This window comes from Canis lupus, chromosome 29 (assembly GCF_003254725.2).
Source record: "Canis lupus dingo isolate Sandy chromosome 29, ASM325472v2, whole genome shotgun sequence".
In the NCBI taxonomy this organism is placed as follows: domain Eukaryota; kingdom Metazoa; phylum Chordata; class Mammalia; order Carnivora; family Canidae; genus Canis; species Canis lupus.
This window is the reverse complement of record NC_064271.1, coordinates 27,028,682-27,042,764: the sequence shown is the minus strand read 5'-3', so window position 1 is coordinate 27,042,764 and position 14,083 is coordinate 27,028,682. Positions and strand designations below refer to the sequence as shown.

Here is a 14,083-nt window from a genome sequence, read left to right as displayed (position 1 = left end):
TTCTTTTCTTTTAGTTTTTTCATAGCTTCCAGAGTTTTGGGTCAATACCACTGAAGACACAGTGAGACTGTACATTGTATTAATGTAACCTAAACCATGACCAACCAGTTTCACTTCAGTCAGAGGGAGAGATCATGGTTTGACTAGCCAGCCAGTAGAAGGACAAAGCCTGTCACAGCAAGGAAAGGATAAAGATAAGCTCTTCCAAGACTTCTGAACTGAAAAATAATAGATGCTTAATCTTTCTCTGAATCTGCTATGACAAAGTTCATCTCTAACCAGTCCGTGATTGTTTTATGTAGAAATGGTTGAGAAACACAATAAAAGAGGTCCCCCAAAAGGCAGAGTTTGACACTCACATCATTCTCATATATGTTATTTCAGTTGTATGTTTGGTCTTCTGTAGTTTTCAGAACTGATTCTAGAGCACTACTGGCAAGCGACTATGTTGCAAAGATAGAGAGTTCTAGAAACATCCTTAGCAGAAGCAAACTAGAAAGCCATGATATACTGAGAGTGTTGTTGGTCACATTAGATATGCATCAGATGTGTGTGAGGCAGGAGGCTTGCTGGCAGGTGATATCTTAGTTTACTGGCTGGTCTGAGTATTTTGGTTAAACTTGGAAATGTAATACAGAATCTGTTGTGTACGGATGGATGCAACAAATGCAATGAGTGAGAAACAAAGAGAGTACTATCACAAAATTGTTGCACACAGTCAGAAAGACAAACACACACACAAACACATTCACAAGAAGTGTTTGCATAGCTTCTGAATCCATTTCCCTCCTAAGAATTTCAGAGACGCTGATCTCATTACTTTTCACCTGAACTTTGGCAATGACTTTTAAATTATTTCCCCAGTCCCTAGTCCACCTTCCACAATGTGCCAAAATTACTATCACTAGGCATAGATTTAATCATGTCATTTAAAACTTTCAAAACAAAATGTACATTCATAACTATCATATATTTAACCTAGAGTAGGACATTTTGCTGCCTCCAGTAAGTTAATAATTTATAAATCCTTCAAACCAATAGTCTTAATATTTGTTTATGGGTTATTTATGTATGAGGCTGAGCATCTGTGTGAAAAGGGGAAGAAGAAAGCACTCAGCCTCTTTCTGATTATCACACTTAATTCAGCTCTGGTCCCAAACTTGCATACCTTGTTCTGTGAAATGAAAGTCTTATTACTAACCAGACTGAACTTTCTTAAGAGGGTAATAGTAGGGGATCCCTGGGTGGCTCAGCGGTTTAGCGCCTGACTTCTGCCCAGGGTCTGATCCTGGAGACCTGGGATTGAGTCCCACGTCAGGTTCCCTGCATGGAGCCTGCTCGTGTGTTTACCTCTCTCTCTCTCATAAATAAAATCCTTAAAAAAAGAGAGGGTAATAGTATACTCCTACTTTATGATGTAACAATTTCACTCCTATGCATTTGCCCAAGAAAATGAAAACAAATGTTCACACAAAAAAAGAATTGTACAAAAATATTTGTAACCATCTTACTTATAGTTGCCCCGAACTGGAATATAAAGTCCTAATATATCTCAGCAGAAAAATGAACAAATTGCCATACATTCATACAATGGAATACTACTCAGTAATAAAAAGAACAAAGCAACATGGATGAATCTCAGAAAAGGTACATTAAATGAAAGGAACTAGCATGAAAAATGTATACATATTGTATACATTCCTTTATATCAAACTCAAATATAGGCAGAACTAGTCCAAAGTGAAAGGACAGATTGTGTGTGTGAGACAGAACTAACTAGAAGAGGCATATGGAACTCTCTTGAAGATGGAGATATTCTTTATCTTGTGGGAGATGATTTCACAGGCTTATACCGTTGTCAAAATCTATCCAACTAAACATATAAGATGCATGCGCTTCCTTTTATGTTAATTTTATCTCAGTAAAAAAAGCAGTTATGAGCCACTTATTGTTGCTTGAAGGTATCCCTCTGGGGTATCATCTCTCATCTCAAATAGCTCAAATAGAGTTTTCTCTGCTAACACATTCAGATTTTTTTTTCTTAGAGGAATCCCAGTAAATATGCTTTTCTGTGTTTACTCTCTAATAAGTTACTAGCACCCAATGATCTTTCACAGCCCTATATAAATAAAGCATTGAGCAACTACCCAGCTGGATCAGTCCTAGTGTCTCCATAGCTGAGGATCCCGACAAACTTATCCCAGCCTGCCATCCTAGCTTCATCACTGACAGTGCTTACCATAAAGCCTGTGTTCATTTCAGCCACAAAGAATAGCTGATACTACCTGAAAATATCTTTGCAATTTATCCAGTGTTGCATACAGAGTGTGGCTGCCTGGGTGTGAATCTCTCCTTTCACGTTCACTACCTGTGTGAATGTTGCGAGATTATCTCCAGCTCTACCCTCATCTTAACTCATGTGCATTGGGAATATAGAACCTAACTCATAGGATTTTAGTATTAAATGAATGTGTGTGTGTGTGTGGGTGTGTGTGTGGTTTAGAACAGAGTCTGACATATAGTTCCTTGTAAGCGTTAGTTATTAACATTGAAATGTTATTAGTTGTGATTTTATATGTTTGCTCTTATTTTTAAAATTTGTTATTTATTATTTTCCATCTCATTTATTTGCTTGTAAAGGATTATTTTCTTAGCTTGGACTTTCCTAAAGAAGGGAATATACACTTTTTTTTTTTTTTTTACAAAGGTTAAGTTTGCATGAAACATGGAACCATATAAATGGAATTACTCATATTCATGGAGAGTGTTTTGAGATATTCATAATTATTTTTTTCATTCACAGGACAATGTTAAGATTATTATGATACTGATGTTCTGTTTCTTAGAATTTTGTTCATAGTACATCTTCATGCTAAGATTGCCCATTTATTTCTTGTATTTTATTTTAGTACTACTGTTCTGGCACAGGTGAGTGAACGAAATATTGGATGAATATCTGCTTTGTCATTCTGGCAGCTGTCTCCACATTCTGTCTGCTGACAACTTTCAACGATCTCAGACTACAGATTTTCTCCTCTGTCTTCTTTCTCCTCTCCCTTTCTCATGTAGAACTTTCTTAGTTCATTGATTTTAAGAATATTTATTTTGCAATATAATGACTAACCATCTTAGTGGTAACAATTTCATATGGAAACTTAAATGTTTGGGCTGCTTGTTGCTTTTTGTTCCTTTTTTTGTGCAACAGTTTTATTGTGTTATAATTTATTTACCATCCATTTGAAATACACAATTGAATGGTTTTTAGTATATTTACAGAACTGTGCATCCATCTCCACGATTGATTTTAGAAAATTCTCATCACAACCTAAAGAAACCCTGTTCCCATTAAAAATCACTCTTCAAGGGGATCCCTGGGTGGTGCAGAGGTTTGGAGCCTGCCTTTGGCCCAGGACGTGATCCTGGAGACCCGGGATTGAGTCCCACGTCGGGCTCCCTGCATGGAGCCTACTTCTCCCTCTGCCTGTGTCTCTGCCTCTCTCTCTCTCTCTCTCTGTGTGTGACTATCATAAATAAATAAAAATTTATTAAAAAAAATCACTCTTCAAGAAAAAAAAATCACTCTTCATTTCTCACCAATAACCCATCCTCAGCCCTAGGCAACCACTAATCTACTTTCAGTTTCTATAGCTTTCCCTACTTTGGACATTTCATATAAATGTCATCATGTTATAGCCATCTTCTTTAATTAATTTGAATATGGTTTCTTGCACTTAGCATAATGTTTTCAAAGTTCTTTCATATTGTGGCACATTTCAGTACTTTTTAGGGCTGAATATCCCGTCATATTTATATGCCACATTTTATTTATCCATTCATCAGTTTATCGGCATTTGAGTTGTTTCCATTTTGTGGCTATTATAACTAATGCTGTTGTGACCTTCGTGTACATAAATTTTGGTGTGGACATATGTTTTCATTTCCTTTGGATATATAAGTGGAGTGGAATTGCTGAGTCATATGGTTAATTCCCTCCGCTCAAATTCTCTGCCTCTTGAATACATAGTCATTCTTCAAAATCCAACTGCATTTTCACTTCTCCACTCTCCCAAGAGCAGCTAATAAATCATTGCATCTTATCTGCTTTCATAACATTTTATATATAAGTGAATTGAGTGTTTTCTTATTGTTGTTATAATTACTAGTTAATAAATCTGTCTCCCCACTCATCGTGAGTCTCCGTGTAAGGAAATAAACTTTACTCATCTTTTTTCCCCCAGTAACTAGCTCATAGTTTTCAATAAATGGTCAAATAATAAGATGAGCATAAGTGAGTAATTTGTGACTTAGTCCAGTTTGAAAATTAAATCCATCAGCATTACACACTGTGGGTCAGGCACCATACTGTGCCCTGAAGGTATACAGATGGGTAAAAAGTGGCTTCTGTCCATGAGGGCAAAAATAGAGAAAAATGTCCAGGAAGGTTCTGTGCAGACACCCTGCCCACAATGTCTCACAAGCCCCTTGCTCCAGAGTGGAGTGCCTAGCCTCTGGAGGCCTGCACTCTGCAGGAAAGGAAATGGGGAGAAACAGGAGAATGAGACAGGAATGTTGGAGCAGGAACTTACCTTCCCAATGGAAACTGGAAGGTGATGAATTGTAGGAGGCCCCAAAGTAGACAGATCAGTAGGAACCTGGGCTTTAGAATAGAAACTTTTTCAAATATGATGATTTGTACTTATTGCAAAGGCAAAAGCGAAATTATATTTAGGAGTAACCTACTCACTAAAAGCATCTTTAGCTAGACCAAAATATGGGCAAGAGGGCAGTGAAAAAAATGGAGCCCAGGCTAAATCTAGAGATGTTCACAAGTTATTTATTCATAGTGTAACACACGTTCAGTGACCAAATATTAGGGTACACACTGTGCTGGCCCTTGGGAAACAAAGGCGAATAAGGAAATTTCCTGACTAAAATATATACATACATGTATTGCAAACATGCGTGTATTATTTCCTCCTTTGTAAGGCACCATTGCAAATTTAATATTAGCTTTTGGGGGAAAAAAAGCATTGTACTAAACACAAAAGTCAATTGTCAGATTCATTCCAATATTTGGGATATAATATGAAAAAGGTGTGTCCTAAAATTGAGGAAACACGTGCAATATACTGTCTATGTTATATGCATCTGTAACATACTCATATAAAATTCCTAAATAAATATATCTGAATGTCAGTAAGTGTGAATTGTTTTTTATACATGATCTCACCCATTATTTGTATTCATAACCACATTATAGTAGGTAACCGAGATTGAGCATATACAATGTGCTGATATATTTTCTAGGCTATCTTTCCAAAGACTCTATGAGGTAGGTGCTAGATTATAGATGAGAAAACAGAGGCAAACTCATTCCCCAAGGTCACTGAATTTCTAGTCCACAATCATAGAGTGAGTAGGCAAGTCAAAATTTTGACTCAGGCAGTATCTGAGTATCTCTGCTCTAATCATTAAACAATACTACTTTCTCTATACGGTGGATCTTTTACTTATTTGTGCCAATGAAGAAACTGGAGGTGAGAGGGAGTGCTAGGATATTCATAAGCAGTTCAAAAGAAGTTCATAAGAAGTGAAATCTGAATTTTAACCCAAACTTGTGGATATGTACATTTTTTACTGTATTTTTGCTGCATCATAAAGCTTTTGTGAATAAGTAGTTGAGTAAATATGCTGCTATAAGAATTATTTTTGTTTTAGGGACACTTGGGTAGCTCAGTGGTTGAGCGTTTGCCTTTGGTTCAGGGCGTGATCCCAGGATCCTGGGATTGAGTCCCACATCAGGCTTTCCTTAAGGAGCCTGCTTCTCCCTCTGCCTATGTCTCTGCCTCTCTCTCTGTGTCTCTCATGAATAAATAAATAAAATCTTAAATTTTTTTTTGAAATAGTTCTCTTGGCAATATATAGGCTCAAGTCTCTCTGGTGTGCATCTTCAGGAATGTGCAATTCTGGCCTGGGGATATATTTAGGAACACAACTTTTGTATGACTTCTTTCAAATCACACTTGAAGGAATTTGGGAACAATCTTTGTCCTGAAACACATTGTCCTTTAATGCTAAGCTACATGTCATTAATATGTACAATCACATTAAACTTCTATAAATAAACCTAATATTTTAGCCTTTAACATACAGTGAGTTTTATAATGCTTTGCATATTTATTATTATTATCACAAAGTCACATTTGATTTCTTGATTCGAGTGGGCTAGAAGAACAGTCTGTTTGAGAATATATGCTAATGATAGTTTTGCTGTGTGTAGAAATTCATGTGGAGCACCCTCACTGTTGAGCTACAAAACACTCCCAAGTTATAAACACGAAACTGGAGCAAACATTTTTTAAAAAGTGATGATGAAGTCATTATTAAGAGTATGTTCTGACCTTGGAAATTTGAACTCTGTGCTCTTTTATTGTCTTGGAATAATTTGCTTTGTCTTGAGAGTGTTACTTTCCAGCTTTCACAGAAACTTTTTCTTGAGGTTATGAAGAAAAACGTACTTTTTGCTTACAATCAATAATGTCTCAGTATCATAACAGCATATTGAGAGGGGAATAGAAATATCTCAGAATATTTTTTAAGGGCTTCATTCTTTGGTTAAGGTAAAGGATTTCATAGAGTTTACAACTTCTATCTTTCCTTTCTCAGGAAAGTATAAAAAGATGTATTAGCTCCCTATTGTTGTCATAACAAATTCCCACAAACTGAGTAGTAAGATACTTAATCGTAATAACTTTTTTTTTTAATATTTTATTTTGGTATTTGAGAGAGAGCAAACACGAGCAGAGTGAGGGGCAGAGGGAGAAGCAGGCTCCCTACTGAGCAGGATGCTCCATGTAGGGCTGATCCTGGGATTCAGATTGTGACCTGAGTGGAAGGCAGGTGCTTAGCTGACTGAGCCACATTGGTGTCCCAATCACAATAACTTTAAACATAAATTTATTATCTCGCAGTTCTGGAGGTCAGAAGTCTGAAGTGGACTTTCATGCGTTAAAATAAGGATATTGGCAGGGCTATGTTCCTTCTGGAGGTCGTAGGGGTTAATTGGTCCTTTTGCCTTTTCCAGATGCTATAGGCCAACTACATTTCTTGGCTGGTATCCCTTTCTGCCATTTTCAAAGCCTTTCACAGCACCTTCCAATCTCCTTAGGACTCTTGTGCTTCCCTCTTTTACTTCATAAAATCTCTAGTGATTAGATTGACATCATTGGTGTGCCTACCACAGTAGAAAAGGAGCAAGTATTAGCAATTTCTGTCCTTTTATGATATGAAGTTGACCATCAGATGGACAGAAGAAAGCTCATTAAATACTCTGATGATTGGATATACTGTTGCAACATGTATCAGAATATTAGCTTTTGGTGAAATTCATTTATGAGCTTATTCTTTTAGTACTGTAAACTTCAGAGTCAAATAACAAGAATCTTTTCCTCACACATGAAGCCAGAGCTATCATTTGTCAATATGCCTTATTAATCAGATGTTTTTATAGCACTTGAGTTGGTGATACTAAATAACTGGACAGCTTTCTTTATACCTTTTTATTTTTTTTTAAGATTGTATTTATTTATTTGACACAGAGAGAGAGAGCACAAGCAGGGGGAGCAGCAGGCAGAGGGAGAAGGAGAAGCAAGCTCCCCACTGAGCAGGGAGCCTGATGTGGGGCTCAATACCAGGACCCTGGGATCATGACCTGAGCTGAAAGAAGATACTTAACCAACTGAGCCATCCAGGCACCTCTCCTTTTTACCTCTTGATATTAATATTTGAGGCATATTTATGAAGGTGTTCTTAAACAGCCCGTGGTATGAAACATCTCTAACTCAAATTTAAAATTTGTTTTAGTTGAGGCCTGCATATATATTTTAATATTAGAAATAGAACAAGAAGAAAGCCAGCAAGAAAGAAGAAAGTTAAGTGACATCTATAAAACACAAGAAACTTTAGGGTCTTTAGGAACCTGGGGAATTTGAAAAATATTTCAGTCCCTAGAATATCATTTAATTCAAGAAGGATTTCAAGCATGCCAAAATATTAAAGAAGTATTATAAAACATTTTTAAAAAAGGACCTTTGTAAAAAGATATTTTTACTCCATTACACATTCCAATCATGAAGAGGAGTAGAGACCTTTGCTCAGTGGAAAGGTTGGTGATGACAATGCATGATGTTTGCCTTGAGTGTGGCAATAAAGGAATAGAGTCATAGGGATCACATATTTGCTCTGCATTTAATGTTTTGTTTGGATTCTGCTGAATGAACATACCAAAAAGTATTAGGCTTTGTTGAAAACATGTAGTTCTTAATATTATTTCTATTCTCTTAGTACCACTAAAAGACAGGGTGGGTTCTTCTGTTCCAAGGAAATTGATGGGAATCTTGCCAAAAATGCATTCCATTAAATGCATTAATAAAGATCATGGGAGAGGTATATTGCCTTTTCTTATCATCATTTCTAAAGTTATTTTATTATAGCCACAGCAAATAATAAAACCAACATTTTCCTCATACGGTTTTGTAAGGGCAAATGACAAACAAAAACCAGAAAATGAACTCAAAAGGAGGAAAAACAAGCAAAACATTCTAGAGAGGACCACCAGAATACACCCCATGATAGGGAAAAAAATGTGAAAAATAGACTGTCAAGTACAGTGTGGGATCATAAATAAAATCAAGATACATTAAAGAAAAATATTTAAAAACATGAAAAATCATGAAAAGACATAGGTAATTATAGGAAGTAAGTTTTAAAAAATAGTGAATGTTAATTAAGGTTCACAAATTACACAGATGTCAGGAATGATGTATTTTGAGTATTTAGCAAAACACGATGTATCTCAAAATTTCATATATCAAAATGTAAATTAGGAGGCAAGGGATGCATTTAATTGCAAAGAATAAATCAAAGATGTTTTCCTTGGATAGCATATTATCAGAATAATGCAACGGAGGCTCCATATTAATGTAAGGTAAAAGGGACAAATAGTGGTGGGCTGCTTCCAGAGAAGGCTACTGAGGGTACTATCAAGGGTAGAAGTGTAGAGAGACAAAAAGGCATAAAAATACAGGTTACATGAGTGTTTAAAGCAGAACAAATAGAGAAACTATTAAACTTTTATTTTGTTTTGTTTTTGTTTTTGTTTTTTACCAAGAATCAACTTGGGTTTATTTTCAAGAACATTTTGCAAACCTTTGCTTGGTTCTGTCTTTGTTTAACTTTTAAAAGTATATACTCTTATTCTTGGATTTCTGTTTAGGCATGTCTGAATACAAGATCTGGAAACAGTGATGGGCTGGTAAACTTGTTCTCTGAAAAAAAACAAAACAAAACAAAACAAAAAACCACCACAAAATGAAAAACCACCCCAATTTGTAGAATTTGCCAATTTATATGCTGTAAATTCTTCCGCCATGGCTGATTTCCAACTACCCACCTGATGTCACTGAATGGGAAGTTTGGAAGAGAGGCACAGAATTGGTTCTAGCCAGCTTCAGCAATGCATTATTTGAAACTAATGATTTTGCTTTCTAAAATATATCTGCATAATTGTTGAGAATCATACTGGGAACACTTTTCTTCTCACTTTATGGATTTCTCAAACTCTTAAATGAGGACAAAGCAGTACTAAGATATCATGGGCAGTCAAATAAGTATAAAAATCTATTTTATGCTTAAAGAATTAAAATGAAAAAAATCTTAGCTACCCTTCTGTATCAGTTCTGTGCCTCTAGCAAACCAACTCCAAAATGGAATTAGAGGTGCAAGAGACTTATTGGAGGGTGGAATACCTCAAACTAAAGGGGAAAGGGATAGGTATGGAGTCTTCAGACCATAATACAGGTCAGATATCTTAGAAAGGGGAGAAGTTAGGAAGAATTGGGTAGGAAAAGCCTCAGACTACACATAGCTCTGAGAAAGTCTTGGCCATGCTGACCAAAGTTGGACCCCAGTGCCTGGGTTAGTCATTAAGGGAGTCTTCTAGGAGCTAGAATGGCCCATCTCTAGTTCCCACTCTAAGTCCAGTCATTGGCTAAGAACAGCCCATGAATAGGATGACTTATCATGGCAGATGATTGCAGAAGACTCCCTTTGGAGGGTTTTACTGGCATTCCTACATGACTGCCATACCTTCTTCTTCTAAGATGCAAAAACTATCAGTTCTATGTGGTGGAAATTTGTATCTTTTTTGTTCACTAATATATTGTCAGCATCTCAAATAATAAGTGACATAGTGAGTGCTTCATAAATACTCCCTGAATTAATTAATTATAGCCTTTATTGTATAGCCTTAGTCATTCATTCATATAGATGTTCATAAATGTACTATCTTGCATTTAGTCATTGCATTATAGAGATAATGTGTCTTCTCTTCTTGAGAAACTAATTCACAGTTTCTTAGCAAACTAGTGACACCATTATAGCATCACTGCAATGTTGGTTGTTTTTTGTTTTGTTTTGTTTAAAGATTTTATTTATTTATTTATTCATGAGAGACACAGAGAGAGAGAGAGAGAGAGAGAGAGAGAGACAGGCAGAGGAAGAGGCAGGCTCCATGCAGGGAGCCCAACATGGGACTCGATCTCTGGTCTCCAGGATCATGACCTGGGCTGAAGGCAGTGCTAAACCGCTGAGCCACCCGGGCTGCCCTGCAACGTTGTTTAAAGTCTGTAACAGACTTACAAAGAATATCTTGAAGAATGACAGGAAAAGAGAAGTCAGGAAAAGTTTCACACCGAAAGTGGCTTTATCTGATTTTTAAGTCTTCAATAGTTTCATGAGATTTAGATGGATTTTTTTGTTTCTGAAATGAAGGAAAAGGATTCAGGTTAAAACACTGTGCAAATGACTATAAGCTGAGCCAACCAAGTTTATGGGCCTCCCAGAGGAGAACCAAGGGAGAGCCTAAAGTTACTCACTATAATGTATGCCTATTTCAGAAAAGGAAGTCTTTTGGAACTTACAAGCTTCTATTTCTCCTACAGCTCCAGTTCAGTCAAACCTACATTTGTTAGAGGTACTCCTTAATCAGATGGTCAAGGGAAAAGATTTATGCGCCATCATTCTATCCAACCATCTATCTATCCCATCCACCCATTTATCCATCCATCCATCCTGTTTTTTTGTCTCCTCGGCTACTTAATTCCATGTTTGAAGGTGTATTTTCATGTTTCAAATAAAAAAATTCTACTACAGTGTTAATATGGTATGGGATCACTTCCTGATTCTCTGTCCTACTGTCCCCACCCTCACCCATTCTAGGCTGTCAGGTATTTAGTAATGACACAGAGAAGCAAAAAAGTGAGCTCTTATCTGGATATATCAGCACAGTACAGCTGCTCAGGACCAAACTCGCTACGAGATTTAAACCTTTCTATTCAATAGAAGTGATGTTATTTTAAATGAGTTATTGGCATTTCCATCTTTATTGCATGGGTTTGTTCATTCATTCATTTGCTCAAGCAATATTCTGTACAAAACTTCTGGACTGGGAGAAAGTAGAATGCTAGAGGGTCATAAGATAAATAATTTTTTAAAAGCTGGCATTGAAAATGTTATGATCACAAAGCAAGGTATTTGGAATTAGGGTGGCTATAGGTAAGGAAAATGATCAGGGTGAGGCCATGGGAGGGAGCAGCTGTAGTGGAGTAGAGGTCTAGGTCATTGGCTATGAGGCTTTTGAGGAACTGAGAGGCCAGGGAGTTGGATGGTTGCCACCTGGGTGCTGAATTCTGCCAAGATTATGGTAGAAAATGGAATTGACACAAAGTCTACATTAGTTGCAGGAATAAAGGTCTGCTATGGATGAAGAGTGTTAAGTGAGGGCTGTAGATGAGAACAAGAAGGAGGAAAAAAGCATGGTGTTTCCAGATAAGATGTCTTTCAAAAATGATTTCTTTAGAGAGTCAGGATAAATGACCAAGAAACAGTGATCGGGATTGAGAAGAACCCACATCACACCTCCTGATTTTGAGGACAATATGAGGGAGCAGCCACCAGGTAAGGAAACTGCAAAGGAAGCACCTCCTTGGTGCAGGGCCAGGTATCAGAGTAAGATTAGGAGGCAGGATAAATGACATAGCCCAACTTTCATTGTTAGAAGTTCAAAGTGAGTTAGCCAGTGGAGATAGTAGAAGAAATTCAATTTTAACTTAGTCTTCTCATTCACAGGCTGTACTTCCTCTGCCCCCACTGAAGCCTGACATTTGAAAATGGTCAGGATCCATTATGGACTGTGGCCACAGTTACATTTGAGGGCAGAACTCATTTTGCCTCCTTTCTTATCCATGAACACTGGGATAGAAAATCAGAGTAGGTCAAACAGAAATAGGACAGCAGGCCTAATGGGAATAATAATAAACTCATCTCTTCCTTCTTTTATTATAGGTTTAAATTTTTTTTATTTTTAAAAGATTTTATTTATTTATTCATGAGAGAAACAGAGAGAGAGAGAGGCAGAGAGAGAAGCAGGCTCCATGCAAGGAGCCTGATGCAGGACTTGATCTGGGACCCCAAGACCACACCGTGAGCCAAAGGCAGACACTCAACTGCTGAGCCACCAAGGTGTCCCTGTTATGTTTTTGTTTGTTTTTTTGTTTGTTTTTAAGATTTTATTTATTTGAGAGAAAGAGAGAGCATGAGCAGGGGGAGAAGCAGGAGGAGAGGGAGAAGCAGGCTCTTCACTGACCAGGGAGCCCAATGCTGGACTCAATCCCAGCACCCTGGGATTATGACCTGAGCTGAAGGGAAACGCTTAACTGATTGAGCCACCCAGGCACACGTCTTATTATGGTTTTAGAGGCCTAAAATGGATAGTTGTATTTTTCTCTCTTTTGGGGGTGGTGGAGAATATGAAATTGACGTAGATTTGGTTAGTGCTATCCTAGTTTGTGAAGCAATTGCTCTCTGCATTAGTAATGCAAGGGACTTTTAGAAAACCCTTTGCAAAGTTGCTTCAGAAACTAAAAAGAGTGTTCTTTTTCTTTACTAGCACGTGGGAAAACTAGTAGTTTGCAGGCTATGTTTGAGGAAAACTGTAAAATAGTCGTCCTCCAATCATTTTTTTATTATTATTCATGAGAGAGAGAGAGAGAGAGAGAAAGAGAGACAGGCAGAGGGAGAAGCAGGCCCCTCACGGGGAGCCCGATGTGGGACTTGATTCCAGGACTCCAGGATCACACCCTGAGCCAAAGGCAGATGCTCAACCACTGAGCCACCCTGGGGGTCCCAATCAGTTTTTTTTTCACACCTTTCCTGTCTTTGGATGCCACTGGCCTCTCCACACACCCTGTATCTTGTGGCAGCCCTTGGATGCTTAATCCCACTGCAATAGCCCACCCAAAACTTCTCATTAGAACAGTGTCCTTGTCCTCTCCATTCAATCAAAATCTTACCTAAATTATGTCCCATTTTTTGGATTATGTACCTGTATTCTCATCAGAGAGCTTTTAGCTGAGATATTTAAATTCGAATGAAGGTATTTTCCAGCAATCAAGTTACTGGGGAAACAGGGTAATATTCGTCAAGTTAGAACATGAAGACAACTGCTTACTACATCTACTGCAACCTCCAGTAGTCATTACATAGGATTCATCCTTTATGAAGAGAGTGAAGCCAAAGCCGTTAAACTTCATGATTACAGAATTATTGACAAAGTCTGGAAATCAAGGAACCAAATAAGATACTTGCTGAAATCTGCTAGACAAAATGTGCCATTCTGGATTCCTGCTAATTGGCTAAGGCATAACTCACCAGAGAAAACCTTGGATATAAGATCCAATCCATAGCAAATCTCAGACACAAGATGCAGAGTTCTTGTCACCATGGAGACAACAGAAAGAGAAGACCATGTCATTATCCTTAAGGACTTCAGCTACAACAGAAATGAGCAGGAATATAAAACCTTGTTCATACCCTCAACACCAAGTCCAGATGAGTGTACTGAAAAGTATACTACATGAAGGCATAGCTCAGCAAAGAGGGGATTTTTTTAGGATACATGGCTAGCTACTTCACTGTCATGTTGTATTTATCTTCTTATAAAATCTACCTGCTTTAACTAAATGTG

The 14,083-nt window shown here is 37.4% G+C and overlaps 1 long non-coding RNA gene across 3 annotated transcripts in view; it reads right to left on the bottom strand.

Moving 5' to 3' along the window:
- The window catches only part of LOC118352800 (uncharacterized), a 95,733-nt gene that overhangs the window by 78,077 nt on the left and 3,573 nt on the right, over positions 1–14,083 (bottom strand). The window contains exon 1 of one of the 3 annotated variants that reach the window (XR_004810553.2): positions 13,768–13,846. The exons of 1 other annotated variant lie outside the window; for it this stretch is intronic. This is a non-coding gene — a long non-coding RNA (uncharacterized LOC118352800). Of the gene's footprint in view, positions 1–4,586; positions 4,661–13,767; positions 13,847–14,083 lie in introns of those variants that run through there. One more of the 3 variants, XR_004810558.2, reaches the window with a different exon arrangement.